The 24470-nt window shown below is 62.8% G+C and overlaps 4 pseudogenes; all 4 read right to left on the bottom strand.

The window, feature by feature from the left end:
* Positions 1-3513: 3513 nt before the first annotated feature.
* On the bottom strand, positions 3514-3692 carry LOC138940907 (U2 spliceosomal RNA; annotated as a pseudogene).
* Positions 3693-9982: 6290 nt separating this feature from the next.
* On the bottom strand, positions 9983-10162 carry LOC138940933 (U2 spliceosomal RNA; annotated as a pseudogene).
* Positions 10163-16442: 6280 nt separating this feature from the next.
* On the bottom strand, positions 16443-16621 carry LOC138940906 (U2 spliceosomal RNA; annotated as a pseudogene).
* Positions 16622-22923: 6302 nt separating this feature from the next.
* LOC138940905 (U2 spliceosomal RNA) lies at positions 22924-23102 on the bottom strand (annotated as a pseudogene).
* Positions 23103-24470: the final 1368 nt, after the last annotated feature.

Genomic DNA, 24470 nt, shown 5'->3' with positions numbered 1-24470 from the left:
ACGAGCGCCGCGAAAAGTTTGGGGGCAGTGTCCCCCAGCGCGAGAGGGCGCCAGTTCTCCAACATATCCCGATCGCCTTTTTTGTACACCAATACGGTGTTGGAGGTCTTCCAAGACGCTGGGACTGCCTCGAGCCGATAACACGCGTTAAACAACGCGGTGAGGAGCCGCACTCCCGGATCCGCTCCACGGAGGTCACGGTAAGTGATACCGTCGGGACCCGGCGCAGAGTTCGTCATACGCCGGAGCCGACGGTCCACCTCCAACTCCGTGAAGGGATCCAGGAGCGCGGACTCCCCCTCATCGGCCAAGGGGTCAGCGCGCTCCACCTCCGCGCCCAGATTGTCCAGGAGTTCGCCGCCGCGGTACAGCCCTTCGAAGTACGCCTGAACCCGCTGTCTCGGCACTTGGCACGATTCAGCGGGCCCCTGCAGCACTTCTCGGACTGCCTTGCGACGGTTCGCCCTGTACAACGCCTGTATGCGCGTGGCTTCGCGCACCCAGCCCCCGCGCCCTTCTCCCTGCTGCTGGGGACCAGCCGGTGCCGGCCCCCTCCTGACGCCGTCTCGCGCCGGCACTCCCCCCTCACCCCGACGCGCCCGCGCCTCACGCGACCGATCCGGACGGTCGCGGGCGCCGGGTGCACCCCCGCCAACCGCTCTCGCTGCATCCTCCCCGAAGAAGGTGGCGACAGCAGCCGCCACCTCCTCCAGGTCCGCAATCGAGGCGACGGCCTCCACCCGCCCGACCAGCGCGTCACGAGCAGCCACACGTTGCCGCCTGTGCTGTCTTGCGACAGCCGCAGGGGCCGGTTGGCCACCGGACGGCAAGCCGGGCGGGGGGTTAGCACGCCGCGGGTTTCGGTGGTGCCCCCCGCCCCCGCTCCTAGAGACCGGCGGTGCCTCGCCGCTCGCTCCGGAGCCGCCGGCTACGGGAACGCCCCGCCGACGGCCCATCACCCCAGGGACACTTACTTGGGCACTCGGATGTCCCGCGATGCCTTCTTCAGCACGCTCTCCCGGTGCCCTCTCCACGCTTGTCCCCGGCTGTGGGATGCCCGCGGCAGCCCCTCGAACAGAGCGGATCAATGTCCGCTGAAGGACGACCGCGCAGGGTCGTATGTTAGGCGTCGAAGTTGTATTCGCCGGCGTTTGTGGCGGATGACCGGGCGTCCGCCTCAGCCCCACCGGCGTCGGGTCGTCGCTCCCGCTGGAGTCGCCGCTCCACCTCCTCCTCGCTCTTCGCCCCACGTGCCTCCTCCACGGCCCACCAGAGTCCCCCTCGTCCTCCGATGGCGATGAGGGGGGCGCCGCCCCCTGTTGCCGCCGCTCCTCCTGCCCTGGTGTTGAGGGTGTTGAAGGAAGGCGCATCCCGCCGACCACCTCCAACGGTGACCCCTCCAGGATGGTAGGGAGGGGGGAGGGTCTCGATGGTGTGACCCTCCCCGCGGTGTACCCCGTGGCCATCACGGGGGACCCGCACGTTGATGTGGTCACCGTCTGGGTGGTCAGCGTGGCGGATCCCGACGCTGCAGGCAAAGCTGGAGGTGTAATGACCCCCGCGCACACGCCGCAGATGGAAGGCGGCGTGGTGGGGGTCATTCGGGGGGGCGGGGTCCCTCGTTGCGGGGTGGGCGTCCTCGCACCACCCCTCGCCCCCCCGGATGCCTGCAGCGTCAGCGCGGCACTGAGATTCCGTACCGCGGTGCCAGCTGGGGATGTCATCGCTGGCTGGGCCCCTCTGGTGTTCCTCCCTGAAGAAGGGGGCCCCCGCGGTACGCCCCTGGCCGATGGTCGGGCCAGGGGGCCCGTCCGTGGCGCGCACTTCTCGGCCGGCACGCTTGACGCCCGAGATCTGCTTCTTGTTGTGGGACCCCCACAGGATGTCGTCGGGGGGGTCCTCTCGGGCGTCCTCCTCCATGCGCCCCCCATGCCGCCGAAGGATGGTGATTCGGCGGCAGGGGACCTCCTGGGGGGCGCGCGTGCCGGCCTGGATGCGCCGCTCTTCACGAGAGGCGCGCTCGTGGAACGCCGCAAATTCCTATTAAATGGGGGCCCCGCCTGGCTGGTGGTTGACGGCGGGGCCCCTGCGGCACTCCCTGTAGATGATTTGCCCCCGCTGGATGGTCTGCGGGGGCTTTTGCGCGCCTCTCTTGCCGCTTGTCCGGACGGGCATCTCCTATTGGCCGCGCCATCTTGGGCTGTGGATCCGCCATTATCCTGTGGATGCGCCTTACCTTTAGTTGCGGCGGCCGACGTCCTCCTAGTGGCGGCACCCAATATGGCGGCTGTCATGGCGGCCTGGGATGTCAAAATGGCCGCCCCACGTGTAGTTGTTGTGGCCAGCGACGAAGATGATGTGCGTGTCGCTGGCCCCGCTGCGGTGACAGCCGCGTAGGAGGGGGACTCTCCTGCTGCTCCGGATGATGTTCGAGCTCCTGTGGATGTTGTTGTTGCAGGTGGTGCGTGTGCTGTTGACGTCGTGGCCGCGGAGTGCGACGTGGGTGGCCGCGAGGAAGTGAGGCTTCGCGACGATGCTCCAGCCGACGCCGATGCAGATGGGGCCGATGCAGAGGCCCGGGTCCGCACACCTGAAACACCACCAATATTATTCAGAGTTCTTTGTGCTCCGCGTACTGTGCGACACGCAGCTTCTGTCCGGGGGACGTGCTCCTTCTCAAAATGTTCTTTAACGCGTCGGTAGGGGACCGCGCCTGTCCCCCTATAGTCGCATATGGAGCACACATACGCTATTGTGTCCCCCGGATGAAATTTACGAATGTGACGCGATAAATGCTGCGTGTCGCAAAAGTCGCCCCTCGACCTGACGTTTCGGTCGGTGCTGCCCCAGCATCGCGGGCAACATACCCGCTCCGCCAAGGGGTACGTCAGCACCACCTCGAGCGGGCTCTGCGCCATACCAATAATAAATGAATAAATAAATATAAACAATAAATAAAATTACGACGCGCGGCAAGCGCGGAACCCCGCGCGCGGGACGCGGAGGCGGCACGTGGCGGGATAACCTATGCAGGCACCCCGCGGCGGCGGATCGCGATGCGGCGCCCCGCCGTCACAACAACAGGTGCAACGATGCACCGCCGCACCGCGATGCACCACACGCACGCACCACACCCGCGCACCGCACACTCACCGCACTGCCGCACGTCACTCTCGGCGCAGAGCCCCAGGTCGAGGGAGCCCTAACCACAAACTCGCGGAGCACACGCGTCGCGGCACTTCACTTATACGCGCGCGGACACGAAAACACAAGTCGCTTCCCGGCAAAACGAATATCGCGGACACTCACTCGCGGAATATATAAATATACAATAAATAAAACTCTTCTCTGAGCTAAGTCTAACACTCTAAAGCCCACGCGCGAGAGAGAGGTTAGGTGCGCGTGGGCACCCCGAGGATCCAGTCTACCGCGCTGATTTCCGGAAACCTGGTGCAAGCAGGTTATCTGCCACGGGGTTGATACCTAATAACCTGATGGGGTTGTGCTTTACCAGATTATTAGGCCGTTCCTGACGGTACTGCAATGCCAGGCCGACCCGCGGCAGAGTCGGAGCAAGCTCCGGTCACCCGCCAGGTTCCAAAAATCAGTTTAATATTCTGAATCCCCTATGGGGATTGTATCAGATATTAAGCTGATAAGAACAGATAAATTGCCGTTTATTTTCCAGTTAATGTTCCCCGGGGGGACAGCACCCCCCCGGGGTGCGAATACAATTAAAAGCGGCAATTAGCCGCGCGCTAAAGAATTAAAATTATGGGCGGGAGACATTGGCCCCTCCCGCCAGTGGGCACTACAACTAACGCTCTGGGGGAGCACTAGCCTCCCCCAGGTCGGAAGAAATAAAAAGTTGATAATAAATTGCCCCGGCTGACAGACCGGGGCAATGCATATCAGTATCACAGCATTCGCCCCCGGGCCAATCACAGATAATGGGTCGGAGATAAAAGGACCCGGGGGCGCGCACGCGGCAAAAAATAAATAAAATTAAATATGTAAAAACGCGACGCATTCATACTCGACTAAAAAATAATATTAGGTACGCGGCATTCACACTCGGAACAGAAAGGCCCACACAACATGCAATAAAATAAATAAACATAACAGGTTAAAATAATAGATGGAGCAGGGCATAACCCTGCCCCCTCGCCGCCGCGAGCAAATAAATAAATAAAGTGGGCAAGACAACGCACTTAATAAATTACGCGACACACACACTCGGAACGCAAAATAAATAGATAAATAAAAACGAGGACGTTGGAAGTGCCGCACCTACGCATTGGTGGGCCAACGCCGGCGAATCGCGCGGGGGGGTGTCGCGAGCACCCCCTCAGCCGAGGGGCGGGAGGGAGCGGCGTACTGGCGCACGCCAGACACGTGCTCCACGTAGATGTCCCTAGCCCAGCGAATGGTATCCGAGACCATGAGGCGGCGCATCATCGAGGCGTAGGCGTTGCCAATCCTAAGCACTCTCAACACCGCCTCATTCCTCGGATCCCACGAGCCAAGGGCACCGACGACGAAGGCCGTCACTACGACGCGATATCCCCGCCGCTGGAGCTCCTCAGCCAAGGGCGAGTATTTGGCGACTTTCCTCGCCCTAGCCTCATCGAAGGACACCCAGCGGTTTTCGAAGGGGATCGTCACGTCGCAGATGACGACGCACTTGGAGCGCTCGTGCCAGACCACAAGGTCGGGCCGTAGCTCCCCAAGCTCGCCCTCCATGCCCTCAACCCGCCGGTTTACCCGCTTCTCCCCAGGCATACGGCAAGCCTTCCAGAGGCGGTGCAAGACGGTGTCATGTCTCAGCTGAATGGCAGCGGAATGCACCCCGCAGTGCCCTAAGACATGGGGAAGGGTCTCGGCTGCTGCCCCGCAACGCCGACACCTTCGGTCTGCCTCCCCCCAACGGCGTGCACCGTTGAGAGGGAGGACATCCAACTTGGCACGATGGATAAAGCGCCAGTCGGCGAAGCGAGTGAAGCTGCCGCCGCGGACATAGTGATTGCTCACACCCGCCCGCGACGACACCTCAAACACCTTCCCCTGATCGGGTTTACGCAACAGCGTACCCGCGTAGAATGCTGCCACCGCTGAGCGCAGACGAGTGACCACCTGGTTACGGGCTCCAGGTGGCACCTTTACCGCGTCGCCTCCGGGACGTCGGCACCCGACAATGAGCTCCTCGGTCGCCTCACACCATTCCCACCGAAGGGACAACCTCTCAGACTGCCTCCGCGCAGCATTCCGAGCCGTCGACCACAGGGAGCGCTCCCCTCCCTCGCGTAACCTCCCCTCCTGCGAACCAGAAAGGAAGGCCGCGATGTCCTCGTTGGTCGGAGGACCGCCAATCCGCCTGGCCACAACTCCCCGCAGAGACGCCCACGCGAGCGTCCTGACCGTCGCGTCGCCAGCCGTAAGCATACGGAAGACGTGCGCGACGGACAGGACGTCCGCGAGGTCAGCTAGCGGAAGTAGCCCACAACCCCCTCGTTTCGGGGGGAGGTAGACCACCTCCGCGCTGGCTCTCTGCGGGAGGTTGAGCCAGGCCTTGGCTTTACGGCGGATCTCTAGGTCCGCCGCCTTCAGGGGACGCTTCTCCACTGTGGCCCCCCGCAGCAGAAAGTCCATACGCGGCAGGATGTTGGTTGCCACTACCTCCAATTTCTGCCACGGGGCAAGGAGGGATCGGTCAACCGCGCGGAGATCCTCAAGGAGGCCCCCGATTGTGGCGAATGGCGTTTGGTCGACCGAGCAACCCGTCGGGATACCGAGATGGTGATACGGCTCACCGGACGCAAGGGGATGGACGGGCTCTCCCTGGATTTCGAAGGTCGTCGGTAGGACCCTGCCGCCTGCTCCTGCACCGATGTGCAGGGTGGCACATTTAGCAGGGTTGAACCGCAACCCCACCGACGATGCTCCGTCCTCTGCAGCAGCCAGAAGCCGCTGCATTCCCTCGGGCGTATCGGCAACGAGTGCAATGTCGTCCGCATACGCTAAAACGCTAAAGCGCGAGCCCAATAGATCGAACCCCGCATCGACATCGGTAATTGCACGCAGTACCGAGTCGATAGCGAGGTCAAATACTATCGGGCTCAGCGGACAACCTTGCCGAACCCCCGAACGAACAGGGATGGGGTCGGTGAACCCGTCGGCCGCGCGCACCCGCGTGGTGCATCCCTCATACATGGACTGCCATGTACGAACGATGCCCCCCGGCACCCCGGAGCGAACGAGAGCGCGGCGGATCACCGCGTGCGGGACCGAACCAAACGCGTTGGAAAGGTCCAGCCACGCGACGACCGCCTGCCGCCTAGTCCTCCGCGCATCAGTCAGGATCTCCTGCAGGACAAAGTTGTGCTCAAAGCACCCCTCGTCCCGCAGGAATCCCTTCTGTGCCGGACTAAGCTTGTTGTTGGTGACCGCCCAGTCGGTCAGACGATCGGCAACGAGCGCCGCGAAAAGTTTGGGGGCAGTGTCCCCCAGCGCGAGAGGGCGCCAGTTCTCCAACATATCCCGATCGCCTTTTTTGTACACCAATACGGTGTTGGAGGTCTTCCAAGACGCTGGGACTGCCTCGAGCCGATAACACGCGTTAAACAACGCGGTGAGGAGCCGCACTCCCGGATCCGCTCCACGGAGGTCACGGTAAGTGATACCGTCGGGACCCGGCGCAGAGTTCGTCATACGCCGGAGCCGACGGTCCACCTCCAACTCCGTGAAGGGATCCAGGAGCGCGGACTCCCCCTCATCGGCCAAGGGGTCAGCGCGCTCCACCTCCGCGCCCAGATTGTCCAGGAGTTCGCCGCCGCGGTACAGCCCTTCGAAGTACGCCTGAACCCGCTGTCTCGGCACTTGGCACGATTCAGCGGGCCCCTGCAGCACTTCTCGGACTGCCTTGCGACGGTTCGCCCTGTACAACGCCTGTATGCGCGTGGCTTCGCGCACCCAGCCCCCGCGCCCTTCTCCCTGCTGCTGGGGACCAGCCGGTGCCGGCCCCCTCCTGACGCCGTCTCGCGCCGGCACTCCCCCCTCACCCCGACGCGCCCGCGCCTCACGCGACCGATCCGGACGGTCGCGGGCGCCGGGTGCACCCCCGCCAACCGCTCTCGCTGCATCCTCCCCGAAGAAGGTGGCGACAGCAGCCGCCACCTCCTCCAGGTCCGCAATCGAGGCGACGGCCTCCACCCGCCCGACCAGCGCGTCACGAGCAGCCACACGTTGCCGCCTGTGCTGTCTTGCGACAGCCGCAGGGGCCGGTTGGCCACCGGACGGCAAGCCGGGCGGGGGGTTAGCACGCCGCGGGTTTCGGTGGTGCCCCCCGCCCCCGCTCCTAGAGACCGGCGGTGCCTCGCCGCTCGCTCCGGAGCCGCCGGCTACGGGAACGCCCCGCCGACGGCCCATCACCCCAGGGACACTTACTTGGGCACTCGGATGTCCCGCGATGCCTTCTTCAGCACGCTCTCCCGGTGCCCTCTCCACGCTTGTCCCCGGCTGTGGGATGCCCGCGGCAGCCCCTCGAACAGAGCGGATCAATGTCCGCTGAAGGACGACCGCGCAGGGTCGTATGTTAGGCGTCGAAGTTGTATTCGCCGGCGTTTGTGGCGGATGACCGGGCGTCCGCCTCAGCCCCACCGGCGTCGGGTCGTCGCTCCCGCTGGAGTCGCCGCTCCACCTCCTCCTCGCTCTTCGCCCCACGTGCCTCCTCCACGGCCCACCAGAGTCCCCCTCGTCCTCCGATGGCGATGAGGGGGGCGCCGCCCCCTGTTGCCGCCGCTCCTCCTGCCCTGGTGTTGAGGGTGTTGAAGGAAGGCGCATCCCGCCGACCACCTCCAACGGTGACCCCTCCAGGATGGTAGGGAGGGGGGAGGGTCTCGATGGTGTGACCCTCCCCGCGGTGTACCCCGTGGCCATCACGGGGGACCCGCACGTTGATGTGGTCACCGTCTGGGTGGTCAGCGTGGCGGATCCCGACGCTGCAGGCAAAGCTGGAGGTGTAATGACCCCCGCGCACACGCCGCAGATGGAAGGCGGCGTGGTGGGGGTCATTCGGGGGGGCGGGGTCCCTCGTTGCGGGGTGGGCGTCCTCGCACCACCCCTCGCCCCCCCGGATGCCTGCAGCGTCAGCGCGGCACTGAGATTCCGTACCGCGGTGCCAGCTGGGGATGTCATCGCTGGCTGGGCCCCTCTGGTGTTCCTCCCTGAAGAAGGGGGCCCCCGCGGTACGCCCCTGGCCGATGGTCGGGCCAGGGGGCCCGTCCGTGGCGCGCACTTCTCGGCCGGCACGCTTGACGCCCGAGATCTGCTTCTTGTTGTGGGACCCCCACAGGATGTCGTCGGGGGGGTCCTCTCGGGCGTCCTCCTCCATGCGCCCCCCATGCCGCCGAAGGATGGTGATTCGGCGGCAGGGGACCTCCTGGGGGGCGCGCGTGCCGGCCTGGATGCGCCGCTCTTCACGAGAGGCGCGCTCGTGGAACGCCGCAAATTCCTATTAAATGGGGGCCCCGCCTGGCTGGTGGTTGACGGCGGGGCCCCTGCGGCACTCCCTGTAGATGATTTGCCCCCGCTGGATGGTCTGCGGGGGCTTTTGCGCGCCTCTCTTGCCGCTTGTCCGGACGGGCATCTCCTATTGGCCGCGCCATCTTGGGCTGTGGATCCGCCATTATCCTGTGGATGCGCCTTACCTTTAGTTGCGGCGGCCGACGTCCTCCTAGTGGCGGCACCCAATATGGCGGCTGTCATGGCGGCCTGGGATGTCAAAATGGCCGCCCCACGTGTAGTTGTTGTGGCCAGCGACGAAGATGATGTGCGTGTCGCTGGCCCCGCTGCGGTGACAGCCGCGTAGGAGGGGGACTCTCCTGCTGCTCCGGATGATGTTCGAGCTCCTGTGGATGTTGTTGTTGCAGGTGGTGCGTGTGCTGTTGACGTCGTGGCCGCGGAGTGCGACGTGGGTGGCCGCGAGGAAGTGAGGCTTCGCGACGATGCTCCAGCCGACGCCGATGCAGATGGGGCCGATGCAGAGGCCCGGGTCCGCACACCTGAAACACCACCAATATTATTCAGAGTTCTTTGTGCTCCGCGTACTGTGCGACACGCAGCTTCTGTCCGGGGGACGTGCTCCTTCTCAAAATGTTCTTTAACGCGTCGGTAGGGGACCGCGCCTGTCCCCCTATAGTCGCATATGGAGCACACATACGCTATTGTGTCCCCCGGATGAAATTTACGAATGTGACGCGATAAATGCTGCGTGTCGCAAAAGTCGCCCCTCGACCTGACGTTTCGGTCGGTGCTGCCCCAGCATCGCGGGCAACATACCCGCTCCGCCAAGGGGTACGTCAGCACCACCTCGAGCGGGCTCTGCGCCATACCAATAATAAATGAATAAATAAATATAAACAATAAATAAAATTACGACGCGCGGCAAGCGCGGAACCCCGCGCGCGGGACGCGGAGGCGGCACGTGGCGGGATAACCTATGCAGGCACCCCGCGGCGGCGGATCGCGATGCGGCGCCCCGCCGTCACAACAACAGGTGCAACGATGCACCGCCGCACCGCGATGCACCACACGCACGCACCACACCCGCGCACCGCACACTCACCGCACTGCCGCACGTCACTCTCGGCGCAGAGCCCCAGGTCGAGGGAGCCCTAACCACAAACTCGCGGAGCACACGCGTCGCGGCACTTCACTTATACGCGCGCGGACACGAAAACACAAGTCGCTTCCCGGCAAAACGAATATCGCGGACACTCACTCGCGGAATATATAAATATACAATAAATAAAACTCTTCTCTGAGCTAAGTCTAACACTCTAAAGCCCACGCGCGAGAGAGAGGTTAGGTGCGCGTGGGCACCCCGAGGATCCAGTCTACCGCGCTGATTTCCGGAAACCTGGTGCAAGCAGGTTATCTGCCACGGGGTTGATACCTAATAACCTGATGGGGTTGTGCTTTACCAGATTATTAGGCCGTTCCTGACGGTACTGCAATGCCAGGCCGACCCGCGGCAGAGTCGGAGCAAGCTCCGGTCACCCGCCAGGTTCCAAAAATCAGTTTAATATTCTGAATCCCCTATGGGGATTGTATCAGATATTAAGCTGATAAGAACAGATAAATTGCCGTTTATTTCACAATTAATGTTCCCCGGGGGGACAGCACCCCCCCGGGGTGCGAAGTACAATAAAAAGCGGCAATTAGCCGCGCGCAAAATTAATTAAAATTATGGGCGGGGGACATTGGCCCCCCCCGCCAGTGGGCATTACAACTAACGCTCTGGGGGGGCACTAGCCTCCCCCAGGTCGGAAGAATAAAAATATGATAATAAATTGCCCCGGCTGACAGACCGGGGCAATGTATATCAAATCACAGCAACCGCCCCCGGGCCAATCACAGATAAAGGGTCGATAAAAAAGACCCGGGGGCGCGCACGCGGCAAAAAATAAATAAAATTAAATATGTAAAACGCGACGCATTCATACTCGACTAAAAAATAATATTAGGTACGCGGCATTCACACTCGGAACAGACAGGCCCACACAACATGCAATAAAATATAAAAACACAACAGGGTAAAATAATAAATGGAGCAGGGCAAGACCCTGCTCCCTCGCCGCCGCGAGCAAATAAATAAATAAAAGTGGGCAAGACAACGCACTTAATAAATTACGCGACACACATACTCGAGACGCAGAATAAATACGAGACGAGGACGTTGGAAGCGCCGCACCTACGCATTGGTGGGCCAACGCCGGCGAATCGCGCGGGGGGGTGTCGCGAGCACCCCCTCAGCCGAGGGGCGGGAGGGAGCGGCGTACTGGCGCACGCCAGACACATGCTCCACGTAAATGTCCCTAGACCAGCGAATGGTATCCGAGACCATGAGGCGGCGCATCATCGAGGCGTAGGCGTTGCCAATCCTCAGCACCCTCAGTACCGCCTCATTCCTCGGATCCCACGAGCCAAGGGCACCGACGACGAAGGCCGTCACTACGACGCGATATCCCCGCCGCTGGAGCTCCTCAGCCAAGGGCGAGTATTTGGCGACTTTCCTCGCCCTAGCCTCATCGAAGGACACCCAGCGGTTTTCAAAGGGGATCGTCACGTCGCAGATGACGACACACTTGGAGCGCTCGTGCCAGACCACAAGATCGGGCCGTAGCTCCCCAAGTTCGCCCTCCATGCCCTCCACCCGCCGGTTTACCCGCTTCTCCCCAGGCATACGGCAAGCCTTCCAGAGGCGGTGCAAGACGGTGTCATGTCTCAGCTGGATGGCGGCGGAATGCACCCCGCAGTGCCCTAAAACGTGGGGAAGGGTCTCGGCTGCTGCCCCGCAACGCCGACACCTTCTGTCCGCCTCCCCCCAACGGCGTGCACCGTTGAGCGGGAGGACGTCCAATTTGGCGCGGTGTATAAAACGCCAGTCGGCGAAGCGAGTGAAGCTGCCGCCGCGGACATAGTGATTGCTCACACCCGCCCGCGACGACACCTCGAACACCTTCCCCTGATCGGGTTTACGCAACAGCGTACCCGCGTAAAATGCCGCCACCGCTGAGCGCAGACGAGTGACCACCTGGTTACGGGCTCCAGGTGGCACCTTTACCGCGTCGCCTCCGGGACGTCGGCACCCGACAATGAGCTCCTCGGTCGCCCCACACCATTCCCACCGAAGGGACAACCTCTCAGACTGCCTCCGCGCGGCATTCCGAGCCGTCGACCACAGGGAGCGCTCCCCTCCCTCGCGTAACCTCCCCTCCTGCGAACCAGAAAGGAAGGCCGCGATGTCCTCGTTGGTCGGAGGACCGCCAATCCGCCTGGCCACAACTCCCCGCAGAGACGCCCACGCGAGCGTCCTGACCGTCGCGTCGCCAGCCGTAAGCATACGGAAGACGTGCGCGACGGACAGGACGTCCGCGAGGTCAGCTAGCGGAAGTAGCCCACAACCCCCACGTTTCGGGGGGAGGTAGACCACTTCCGCGCTGGCTCTCTGCGGGAGGTTAAGCCAGGCCTTGGCTTTGCGGCGGATCTCTAAGTCCGCCGCCTTCAGGGGACGCTTCTCCACTGTGGCCCCCCGCAGCAGAAAGTCCATACGCGGCAAGATGTTAGTAGCCACTACCTCCAGTTTCTGCCACGGAGCAAGGAGGGATCGGTCAACCGCGCGAAGATCCTCAAGGAGGCCCCCGATCGCGGCGAACGGCGCTTGGTCGACCGAGCAACCCGTCGGGATACCGAGATGGTGATACGGCTCACCGGACGCAAGGGGATGGACGGGCTCTCCCTGGATTTCGAAGGTCGTCGGTAGGACCCTGCTGCCTGCTCCTGCACCGATGTGCAGGGTGGCACATTTAGCAGGGTTGAACCGCAACCCCACCGACGATGCTCCGTCCTCTGCAGCATCCAAAAGCCGCTGCATTCCCTCGGGCGTATCGGCAACGAGTGCAATGTCGTCCGCATACGCTAAAACGCTAAAGCGCGAGCCCAATAGATCGAACCCCGCATCGACATCGGTAATTGCACGCAGCACCGAGTCGATAGCGAGGTCAAATACTATGGGGCTCAGCGGACAACCTTGCCGAACCCCCGAACGAACAGGGATGGGGTCGGTGAACCCGTCGGCCGCGCGCACCCGCGTGGTGCATCCCTCATACATGGACTGCCATGTACGAACGATGCCCCCCGGCACCCCGGAGCGAACGAGAGCGCGGCGGATCACCGCGTGCGGGACCGAACCAAACGCGTTGGAAAGGTCCAGCCACGCGACGACCGCCTGCCGCCTAGTCCTCCGCGCATCAGTCAGGATCTCCTGCAGGATAAAGTTGTGCTCAAAGCACCCCTCGTCCCGCAGGAATCCCTTCTGTGCCGGACTAAGCTTGTTGTTGGTGACCGCCCAGTCGGTCAGACGATCGGCAACGAGCGCCGCGAAAAGTTTGGGGGCAGTGTCCCCCAGTGCGAGAGGGCGCCAGTTCTCCAACATATCCCGATCGCCTTTTTTGTACACCAATACGGTGTTGGAGGTCTTCCAAGACGCTGGGACTGCCTCGAGCCGATAACACGCGTTAAACAACGCGGTGAGGAGCCGCACTCCCGGATCCGCTCCACGGAGGTCACGGTAAGTGATACCGTCGGGACCCGGCGCAGAGTTAGTCATACGCCGGAGCCGACGGTCCACCTCTAACTCCGTGAAGGGATCCAGGAGCGCGGACTCCCCCTCATCGGCCAAGGGGTCAGCACGCTCCACCTCCGCGCCCAGGCCGTCCAGGTGTTCCCCGCCGCGGTACAGCCCTTCGAAGTATGCCTGAACCCGCTGTCTCGGCACTTGGCACGATTCAGCGGGCCCCTGCAGCACTTCTCGGACTGCCTTGCGACGGTTCGCCCTGTACAGAGCCTGTATGCGCGTAGCTTCGCGCACCCAGCCCCCGCGCCCTTCTCCCTGCTGCTGGGGACCGGCCGGTGCCGGCCCCCTCCTAACGCCGTCTCGCGCCGGCACTCCCCCCTCACCCCGACGCGCCCGCGCCTCACGCGACCGATCCGGACGGTCGCGGGCGCCGGGTGCACCCCCGCCAACCGCTCTCGCTGCATCCTCCCCGAAGAAGGTGGCGACAGCAGCCGCCACCTCCTCCAGGTCCGCAATCGAGGCGACAGCCTCCACCCGCCCGACCAGCGCGTCACGGGCAGCCACACGTTGCCGCCTGTGCTGTCTTGCGACAGCCGCAGGGGCCGGTTGGCCACCGGACGGCAAGCCGGGCGGGGGGTTAGCACGCCGCGGGTTTCGGTGGTGCCCCCCGCCCCCGCTCCTAGAGACCGGCGGTGCCTCACCGCCCGCTCCGGAGCCGCCGGCTACGGGAACGCCCCGCCGACGGCCCATCACCCCAGGGACACTTACTTGGGCACTCGGATGTCCCGCGATGCTGTCTTCAGCACGCTCTCCCGGTGCCCTCTCCACGCTTGTCCCCGGCTGTGGGATGCCCGCAGCAACCCCTCGAACAGTGCGGACCATTGTCCGCTGGAGCACGACCGAGCAAGGTCGCGTGTTATGCGACGTTGTTGTATTCGCCGGCGTTTGTGGCGGATGACCGGGCGTCCGCCTCAGCCCCACCGGCGTCGGACCATCGCTCCCGCTGGAGTCGCCGCTCCACCTCCTCCTCGCTCTTCTTCCCACGCACCTCCTCCACGGCCCACCCGAGTCCCCCTCGTCCTCCGATGGTGATGAGGGGGGCGCCGCTCCTTGATGCCGCCGCTCCTCCCGCCCCGGTGTTGAGGGGGTTGAAGGAAGGCGCATCCCGCCGACCACCTCCAACGGTGACCCCTCCAGGATGGTAGGGAGGGGGGAGGGTCTCGATGGAGTGACCCTCCCCGCGGTGTACCCCGTGGCCATCACGGGGGACCCGCAAGTCGATGTGGTCACCGTCTGGGTGGTCAGCGTGGCGGATCCCGACGCCGCAGGCACAAATGGTGGTGTAATGACCCCCGCGCACACGCCGCAGATGGAAGGCGGCGTGGTGGGGGTCATTCGGGGGGGCGGGGTCCCTCGTTGCGGGGTGGGCGTCCTCGCCCCACCCCTCGCCCCCCCGGATGCCTGCAGCGTCAGCGCGGCACTGAGATTCCGTACCGCGGTGCCGGCTGGGGATGTCATCGCCGGCTGGGCCCCTCTGGTGTTCCTCCCTGAGGAAGGGGGCCCCCGCGGTACGCCCCTGGCCGATGGTCGGGCCAGGGGGCCCGTCTGTAAAGCGCGCTTCTCGACCGGCACGCTTGACGCCCGAGATCTGCTCCTTGTTGTAGGACCCCCACAGGATGTCGTCGGGGGGGTCCTCTCGGGCGTCCTCCTCCATGCGCCCCCCATGCCGCCGAAGGATGGAGATTCGGCGGCAGGGGACCTCCTGGGGGGCGCGCGTGCCGGCCTGGATGCGCCGCTCTTCACGAGAGGCGCGCTCGTGGAACGCCGCAAATTCCTATTAAACGAGGGCCCCGCCTGGCTGGTGGTGGACGGCGGGGCCCCTGCGGCACTCCCTGTAGATGATTTGCCCCCGCTGGATGGTCTGCGGGGGCTTTTGCGCGCCTCTCTTGCCGCTTGTCCGGACGGGCATCTCCTATTGGCCGCGCCATCTTGTCCTGTGGATCCGCCATAAGACTGTGGATGCGCCTTACCTTTAGTTGCGGCGGCCGACGTCCTCCTAGTGGCGGCACCCAATATGGCGGCTGTCATGGCGGCCTGGGATGTCAAAATGGCCGCCCCACGTGTAGTTGTTGTGGCCAGCGACGAAGATGATGTGCGTGTCGCTGGCCCCGCTGCGGTGACAGCCGCGTAGGAGGGGGACTCTCCTGCTGCTCCGGATGATGTTCGAGCTCCTGTGGATGTTGTTGTTGCAGGTGGTGCGTGTGCTGTTGACGTCGTGGCCGCGGAGTGCGACGTGGGTGGCCGCGAGGAAGTGAGGCTTCGCGACGATGCTCCAGCCGACGCCGATGCAGATGGGGCCGATGCAGAGGCCCGGGTCCGCACACCTGAAACACCACCAATATTATTCAGAGTTCTTTGTGCTCCGCGTACTGTGCGACACGCAGCTTCTGTCCGGGGGACGTGCTCCTTCTCAAAATGTTCTTTAACGCGTCGGTAGGGGACCGCGCCTGTCCCCCTATAGTCGCATATGGAGCACACATACGCTATTGTGTCCCCCGGATGAAATTTACGAATGTGACGCGATAAATGCTGCGTGTCGCAAAAGTCGCCCCTCGACCTGACGTTTCGGTCGGTGCTGCCCCAGCATCGCGGGCAACATACCCGCTCCGCCAAGGGGTACGTCAGCACCACCTCGAGCGGGCTCTGCGCCATACCAATAATAAATGAATAAATAAATATAAACAATAAATAAAATTACGACGCGCGGCAAGCGCGGAACCCCGCGCGCGGGACGCGGAGGCGGCACGTGGCGGGATAACCTATGCAGGCACCCCGCGGCGGCGGATCGCGATGCGGCGCCCCGCCGTCACAACAACAGGTGCAACGATGCACCGCCGCACCGCGATGCACCACACGCACGCACCACACCCGCGCACCGCACACTCACCGCACTGCCGCACGTCACTCTCGGCGCAGAGCCCCAGGTCGAGGGAGCCCTAACCACAAACTCGCGGAGCACACGCGTCGCGGCACTTCACTTATACGCGCGCGGACACGAAAACACAAGTCGCTTCCCGGCAAAACGAATATCGCGGACACTCACTCGCGGAATATATAAATATACAATAAATAAAACTCTTCTCTGAGCTAAGTCTAACACTCTAAAGCCCACGCGCGAGAGAGAGGTTAGGTGCGCGTGGGCACCCCGAGGATCCAGTCTACCGCGCTGATTTCCGGAAACCTGGTGCAAGCAGGTTATCTGCCACGGGGTTGATACCTAATAACCTGATGGGGTTGTGCTTTACCAGATTATTAGGCCGTTCCTGACGGTACTGCAATGCCAGGCCGACCCGCGGCAGAGTCGGAGCAAGCTCCGGTCACCCGCCAGGTTCCAAAAATCAGTTTAATATTCTGAATCCCCTATGGGGATTGTATCAGATATTAAGCTGATAAGAACAGATAAATTGCCGTTTATTTTCCAGTTAATGTTCCCCGGGGGGACAGCACCCCCCCGGGGTGCGAATACAATTAAAAGCGGCAATTAGCCGCGCGCTAAAGAATTAAAATTATGGGCGGGAGACATTGGCCCCTCCCGCCAGTGGGCACTACAACTAACGCTCTGGGGGAGCACTAGCCTCCCCCAGGTCGGAAGAAATAAAAAGTTGATAATAAATTGCCCCGGCTGACAGACCGGGGCAATGCATATCAGTATCACAGCATTCGCCCCCGGGCCAATCACAGATAATGGGTCGGAGATAAAAGGACCCGGGGGCGCGCACGCGGCAAAAAATAAATAAAATTAAATATGTAAAAACGCGACGCATTCATACTCGACTAAAAAATAATATTAGGTACGCGGCATTCACACTCGGAACAGAAAGGCCCACACAACATGCAATAAAATAAATAAACATAACAGGTTAAAATAATAGATGGAGCAGGGCATAACCCTGCCCCCTCGCCGCCGCGAGCAAATAAATAAATAAAGTGGGCAAGACAACGCACTTAATAAATTACGCGACACACACACTCGGAACGCAAAATAAATAGATAAATAAAAACGAGGACGTTGGAAGTGCCGCACCTACGCATTGGTGGGCCAACGCCGGCGAATCGCGCGGGGGGGTGTCGCGAGCACCCCCTCAGCCGAGGGGCGGGAGGGAGCGGCGTACTGGCGCACGCCAGACACGTGCTCCACGTAGATGTCCCTAGACCAGCGAATGGTATCCGAGACCATGAGGCGGCGCATCATCGAGGCGTAGGCGTTGCCAATCCTAAGCACTCTCAACACCGCCTCATTCCTCGGATCCCACGAGCCAAGGGCACCGACGACGAAGGCCGTCACTACGACGCGATATCCCCGCCGCTGGAGCTCCTCAGCCAAGGGCGAGTATTTGGCGACTTTCCTCGCCCTAGCCTCATCGAAGGACACCCAGCGGTTTTCGAAGGGGATCGTCACGTCGCAGATGACGACGCACTTGGAGCGCTCGTGCCAGACCACAAGGTCGGGCCGTAGCTCCCCAAGTTCGCCCTCCATGCCCTCAACCCGCCGGTTTACCCGCTTCTCCCCAGGCATACGGCAAGCCTTCCAGAGGCGGTGCAAGACGGTGTCATGTCTCAGCTGAATGGCAGCGGAATGCACCCCGCAGTGCCCTAAGACATGGGGAAGGGTCTCGGCTGCTGCCCCGCAACGCCGACACCTTCGGTCTGCCTCCCCCCAACGGCGTGCACCGTTGAGAGGGAGGACATCCAACTTGGCACGATGGATAAAGCGCCAGTCGGCGAAGCGAGTGAAGCTGCCGCCGCGGACATAGTGATTGCTCACACCCGCCCGCGACGACACCTCAAACACCTTCCCCTGATCGGGTTTACGCAACAGCGTACCCGCGTAGAATGCTGCCACCGCTGAGCGCAGACGAGTGACCACCTGGTTACGGGCTCCAGGTGGCACCTTTACCGCGTCGCCTCCGGGACGTCGGCACCCGACAATGAGCTCCTCGGTCGCCTCACACCATTCCCACCGAAGGGACAACCTCTCAGACTGCCTCCGCGCAGCATTCCGAGCCGTCGACCACAGGGAGCGCTCCCCTCCCTCGCGTAACCTCCCCTCCTGCGAACCAGAAAGGAAGGCCGCGATGTCCTCGTTGGTCGGAGGACCGCCAATCCGCCTGGCCACAACTCCCCGCAGAGACGCCCACGCGAGCGCCCTGACCGTCGCGTCGCCAGCCGTAAGCATACGGAAGACGTGCGCGACGGACAGGACGTCCGCGAGGTCAGCTAGCGGAAGTAGCCCACAACCCCCTCGTTTCGGGGGGAGGTAGACCACCTCCGCGCTGGCTCTCTGCGGGAGGTTGAGCCAGGCCTTGGCTTTACGGCGGATCTCTAGGTCCGCCGCCTTCAGGGGACGCTTCTCCACTGTGGCCCCCCGCAGCAGAAAGTCCATACGCGGCAGGATGTTGGTTGCCACTACCTCCAATTTCTGCCACGGGGCAAGGAGGGATCGGTCAACCGCGCGGAGATCCTCAAGGAGGCCCCCGATTGTGGCGAATGGCGTTTGGTCGACCGAGCAACCCGTCGGGATACCGAGATGGTGATACGGCTCACCGGACGCAAGGGGATGGACGGGCTCTCCCTGGATTTCGAAGGTCGTCGGTAGGACCCTGCCGCCTGCTCCTGCACCGATGTGCAGGGTGGCACATTTAGCAGGGTTGAACCGCAACCCCACCGACGATGCTCCGTCCTCTGCAGCAGCCAGAAGCCGCTGCATTCCCTCGGGCGTATCGGCAACGAGTGCAATGTCGTCCGCATACGCTAAAACGCTAAAGCGCGAGCCCAATAGATCGAACCCCGCATCGACATCGGTAATTGCACGCAGTACCGAGTCGATAGCGAGGTCAAATACTATCGGGCTCAGCGGACAACCTTGCCGAACCCCCGAACGAACAGGGATGGGGTCGGTGAACCCGTCGGCCGCGCGCACCCGCGTGGTGCATCCCTCATACATGGACTGCCATGTACGAACGATGCCCCCCGGCACCCCGGAGCGAACGAGAGCGCGGCGGATCACCGCGTGCGGGACCGAACCAAACGCGTTGGAAAGGTCCAGCCACGCGACGACCGCCTGCCGCCTAGTCCTCCGCGCATCAGTCAGGATCTCCTGCAGGATAAAGTTGTGCTCAAAGCACCCCTCGTCCCGCAGGAATCCCTTCTGTGCCGGACTAAGCTTGTTGTTGGTGACCGCCCAGTCGGTCAGACGATCGGCAACGAGCGCCGCGAAAAGTTTGGGGGCAGTGTCCCCCAGTGCGAGAGGGCGCCAGTTCTCCAACATATCCCGATCGCCTTTTTTGTACACCAATACGGTGTTGGAGGTCTTCCAAGACGCTGGGACTGCCTCGAGCCGATAACACGCGTTAAACAACGCGGTGAGGAGCCGCACTCCCGGATCCGCTCCACGGAGGTCACGGTAAGTGATACCGTCGGGACCCGGCGCAGAGTTAGTCATACGCCGGAGCCGACGGTCCACCTCTAACTCCGTGAAGGGATCCAGGAGCGCGGACTCCCCCTCATCGGCCAAGGGGTCAGCACGCTCCACCTCCGCGCCCAGGCCGTCCAGGTGTTCCCCGCCGCGGTACAGCCCTTCGAAGTATGCCTGAACCCGCTGTCTCGGCACTTGGCACGATTCAGCGGGCCCCTGCAGCACTTCTCGGACTGCCTTGCGACGGTTCGCCCTGTACAGAGCCTGTATGCGCGTAGCTTCGCGCACCCAGCCCCCGCGCCCTTCTCCCTGCTGCTGGGGACCGGCCGGTGCCGGCCCCCTCCTAACGCCGTCTCGCGCCGGCACTCCCCCCTCACCCCGACGCGCCCGCGCCTCACGCGACCGATCCGGACGGTCGCGGGCGCCGGGTGCACCCCCGCCAACCGCTCTCGCTGCATCCTCCCCGAAGAAGGTGGCGACAGCAGCCGCCACCTCCTCCAGGTCCGCAATCGAGGCGACAGCCTCCACCCGCCCGACCAGCGCGTCACGGGCAGCCACACGTTGCCGCCTGTGCTGTCTTGCGACAGCCGCAGGGGCCGGTTGGCCACCGGACGGCAAGCCGGGCGGGGGGTTAGCACGCCGCGGGTTTCGGTGGTGCCCCCCGCCCCCGCTCCTAGAGACCGGCGGTGCCTCACCGCCCGCTCCGGAGCCGCCGGCTACGGGAACGCCCCGCCGACGGCCCATCACCCCAGGGACACTTACTTGGGCACTCGTATGTCCCGCGATGCCTTCTTCAGCACGCTCTCCCGGTGCCCTCTCCACGCTGGTCCCCGGCTGTGGGATGCCCGCAGCAACCCCTCGAACAGTGCGGACCATTGTCCGCTGCAAGACGACCGAACACGGTCGTAAGTTAGGCGTCGTTGTTGAATTCGCCGGCGTTTGTGGCGGATGACCGGGCGTCCGCCTCAGCCCCACCGGCGTCGGACCATCGCTCCCGCTGGAGTCGCCGCTCCACCTCCTCCTCGCTCTTCTTCCCACGCGCCTCCTCCACGGCCCACCTGAGTCCCCCTCGTCCTCCGATGGTGATGAGGGGGGCGCCGCTCCTCGATGCCGCCGCTCCTCCTGCCCTGGTGTTGAGGGGGTTGAAGGAAGGCGCATCCCGCTGACCACCTCCAACGGTGACCCCTCCAAGATGGTCGGGAGGGGGGAGGGTCTCGATGGGGTGACCCTCCCCGCGGTGTACCCCGTGGCCATCACGGGGGACCCGCATGTCGATGTGGTCACCGTCTGGGTGGTCAACGTGGCGGATCCCGACGCCGCAGGCAACAGCGGTGGTGTAATGACCCCCGCGCACACGCCGCAGATAGAAGGCGGCGCGGTGGGGGTCATTCGGGGGGGCGGGGTCCCTCGTTGCGGGGTGGGCGTCCTCGCCCCACCCCTCGCCCCCCCGGATGCCTGCAGCGTCAGCGCGGCACTGAGATTCCGTACCGCGGTGCCGGCTGGGGATGTCATCGCCGGCTGGGCCCCTCTGGTGTTCCTCCCTGAAGAAGGGGGCCCCCGCGGTACGCCCCTGGCCGATGGTCGGGCCAGGGGGCCCGTCCGTGGCGCGCACTTCTCGGCCGGCACGCTCGACGCCCGAGATCTACTCCGTGTAGTTGGACCCCCACAGGATGTCGTCGGGGGGGTCCTCTCGGGCGTCCTCCTCCATGCGCCCCCCATGCCGCCGAAGGATGGAGATTCGGCGGCAGGGGACCTCCTGGGGGGCGCGCGTGCCGGCCTGGATGCGCCGCTCTTCACGAGAGGCGCGCTCGTGGAACGCCGCAAATTCCTATTAAATGAGGGCCCCGCCTGGCTGGTGGATGACGGCGGGGCCCCTGCGGCACTCCTCGTAGTCGATTTGCCCCCGCTGGATGGTCTGCGGGGGCTTTTGCGCGCCTCTCTGGCCGCTTGTCCGGACGGGCATCTCCTATTGGCCGCGCCATCTTGCCCTGTGGATCCGCCATAAGACTGTGGATGCGCCTTACCTTTAGTTGCGGCGGCCGACGTCCTCCTAGTGGCGGCACCCAATATGGCGGCTGTCATGGCGGCCTGTGATGTTAAGATGGCCGCCCCGCGTGTTGTTGTTGTGGCCAGCGACGGGGATGATCTTCGTGTCGCTGGCCCCGCTGCGGTGACAGCCGCGTAGGAGGGGGACTCTCCTGCTGCTCCGGATGGTCGGGATGCTCTCGTGGATGATGTAGTTGTTGCAGGTGGTGTCGATGTGGATGTCGTGGCCGCGGAGTGCGACGTGGGTGGCCGCGAGGAAGTGAGGCCTCGCGACGATGCTCCAGCCGACGCCGATGCAGATGGGGCCGATGCAGAGGCCCGGGTCCGCACACCTGAAACACCACCAGAATTAGTTAACGTTCTTTGTGCTCCGCGTACTGTGCGACACGCAGCTTCCGTCCGGGGGACGTGTTCTTTCTCGAAATGTTCTTTGACGCGTCTGTACGGGACCGCGCCTGTCCCCCTAAAGTTACATATAGAACACACGTATGCTATAGTGTCCCCCGGGTGGAATTTTCTAATGTGTCGTGATAAATGCTGCGTGTCGCAGAAGTCGCCCCTCGACCTGACATTTCTGTCAGTACTCCCCCAGCATCGCGGACAACACACCCGCTCCGCCAGGGGGTACGTCAGGACGACTTCGAGCGGGCTCTGCGCCATAACAATAAATTAGTAATAAATAAATAAACAGTTAATAAAATCTAGACGCGCGGCAAGCGCGGAACCCCGCGCGCGGAACGCGGAGGCGGCACGTGGCGGGATAACCTACACACGTGTGTATGCAGGCACCCCGCGGCGGCGGATCGCGATGCGGCGCCCCGCCGTCACAACAACAGGTGCAACGATGCACCGCCGCACCGCGATGCACCACACGCACGCACCACACCCGCGCACCGCACACTCACCGCACTGCCGCACGTCACTCTCGGCGCAGAGCCCCAGGTCGAGGGAGCCCTAACCAACAAAACTCGCGGAGCACACGCGTCGCGGCACTTCACTTATACGCGCGCGGACACGAAAACACAAGTCGCTTCCCGGCTAAACGAATATCGCGGACACTCACTCGCGGAATATATAAATATACAATAAATAAAACTCTTCTCTGAGCTAAGTCTAACACTCTAAAGCCCACGCGCGAGAGAGAGGTTAGGTGCACGTGGGCACCCCAGGGATCCAGCGTACCGCGCCGATTTCCGGAGACCTGGTGCAAGCAGGTTATCTGCCACGGGGTTAATACCTAATAACCTGATGGGGTTGTGCTTTACCAGATTATTAGGCCGTTCCTGACGGTACTGCAATGCCAGGCCGACCCGCGGCAGAGTCGGAGCAAGCTCCGGTCACCCGCCAGGTTCCAAAAATCAGTTTAATATTCTGAATCCCCTATGGGGATTGTATCAGATATTAAGCTGATAAGAACAGATAAATTGCCGTTTATTTTCCAGTTAATGTTCCCCGGGGGGACAGCACCCCCCCGGGGTGCGAATACAATTAAAAGCGGCAATTAGCCGCGCGCTAAAGAATTAAAATTATGGGCGGGAGACATTGGCCCCTCCCGCCAGTGGGCACTACAACTAACGCTCTGGGGGAGCACTAGCCTCCCCCAGGTCGGAAGAAATAAAAAGTTGATAATAAATTGCCCCGGCTGACAGACCGGGGCAATGCATATCAGTATCACAGCATTCGCCCCCGGGCCAATCACAGATAATGGGTCGGAGATAAAAGGACCCGGGGGCGCGCACGCGGCAAAAAATAAATAAAATTAAATATGTAAAAACGCGACGCATTCATACTCGACTAAAAAATAATATTAGGTACGCGGCATTCACACTCGGAACAGAAAGGCCCACACAACATGCAATAAAATAAATAAACATAACAGGTTAAAATAATAGATGGAGCAGGGCATAACCCTGCCCCCTCGCCGCCGCGAGCAAATAAATAAATAAAGTGGGCAAGACAACGCACTTAATAAATTACGCGACACACACACTCGGAACGCAAAATAAATAGATAAATAAAAACGAGGACGTTGGAAGTGCCGCACCTACGCATTGGTGGGCCAACGCCGGCGAATCGCGCGGGGGGGTGTCGCGAGCACCCCCTCAGCCGAGGGGCGGGAGGGAGCGGCGTACTGGCGCACGCCAGACACGTGCTCCACGTAGATGTCCCTAGACCAGCGAATGGTATCCGAGACCATGAGGCGGCGCATCATCGAGGCGTAGGCGTTGCCAATCCTAAGCACTCTCAACACCGCCTCATTCCTCGGATCCCACGAGCCAAGGGCACCGACGACGAAGGCCGTCACTACGACGCGATATCCCCGCCGCTGGAGCTCCTCAGCCAAGGGCGAGTATTTGGCGACTTTCCTCGCCCTAGCCTCATCGAAGGACACCCAGCGGTTTTCGAAGGGGATCGTCACGTCGCAGATGACGACGCACTTGGAGCGCTCGTGCCAGACCACAAGGTCGGGCCGTAGCTCCCCAAGTTCGCCCTCCATGCCCTCAACCCGCCGGTTTACCCGCTTCTCCCCAGGCATACGGCAAGCCTTCCAGAGGCGGTGCAAGACGGTGTCATGTCTCAGCTGAATGGCAGCGGAATGCACCCCGCAGTGCCCTAAGACATGGGGAAGGGTCTCGGCTGCTGCCCCGCAACGCCGACACCTTCGGTCTGCCTCCCCCCAACGGCGTGCACCGTTGAGAGGGAGGACATCCAACTTGGCACGATGGATAAAGCGCCAGTCGGCGAAGCGAGTGAAGCTGCCGCCGCGGACATAGTGATTGCTCACACCCGCCCGCGACGACACCTCAAACACCT

The sequence above is a fragment of the Polyergus mexicanus genome, unplaced genomic scaffold (genome assembly GCF_030449975.1).
Source record: "Polyergus mexicanus isolate NDT 795.1 unplaced genomic scaffold, iyPolMexi1.0 SCAF_17, whole genome shotgun sequence".
In the NCBI taxonomy this organism is placed as follows: Eukaryota; Metazoa; Arthropoda; class Insecta; order Hymenoptera; family Formicidae; genus Polyergus; species Polyergus mexicanus.
The sequence above is the reverse complement of the archived record's forward strand: the minus strand, read 5'-3'. Positions and strand labels throughout refer to the sequence as shown.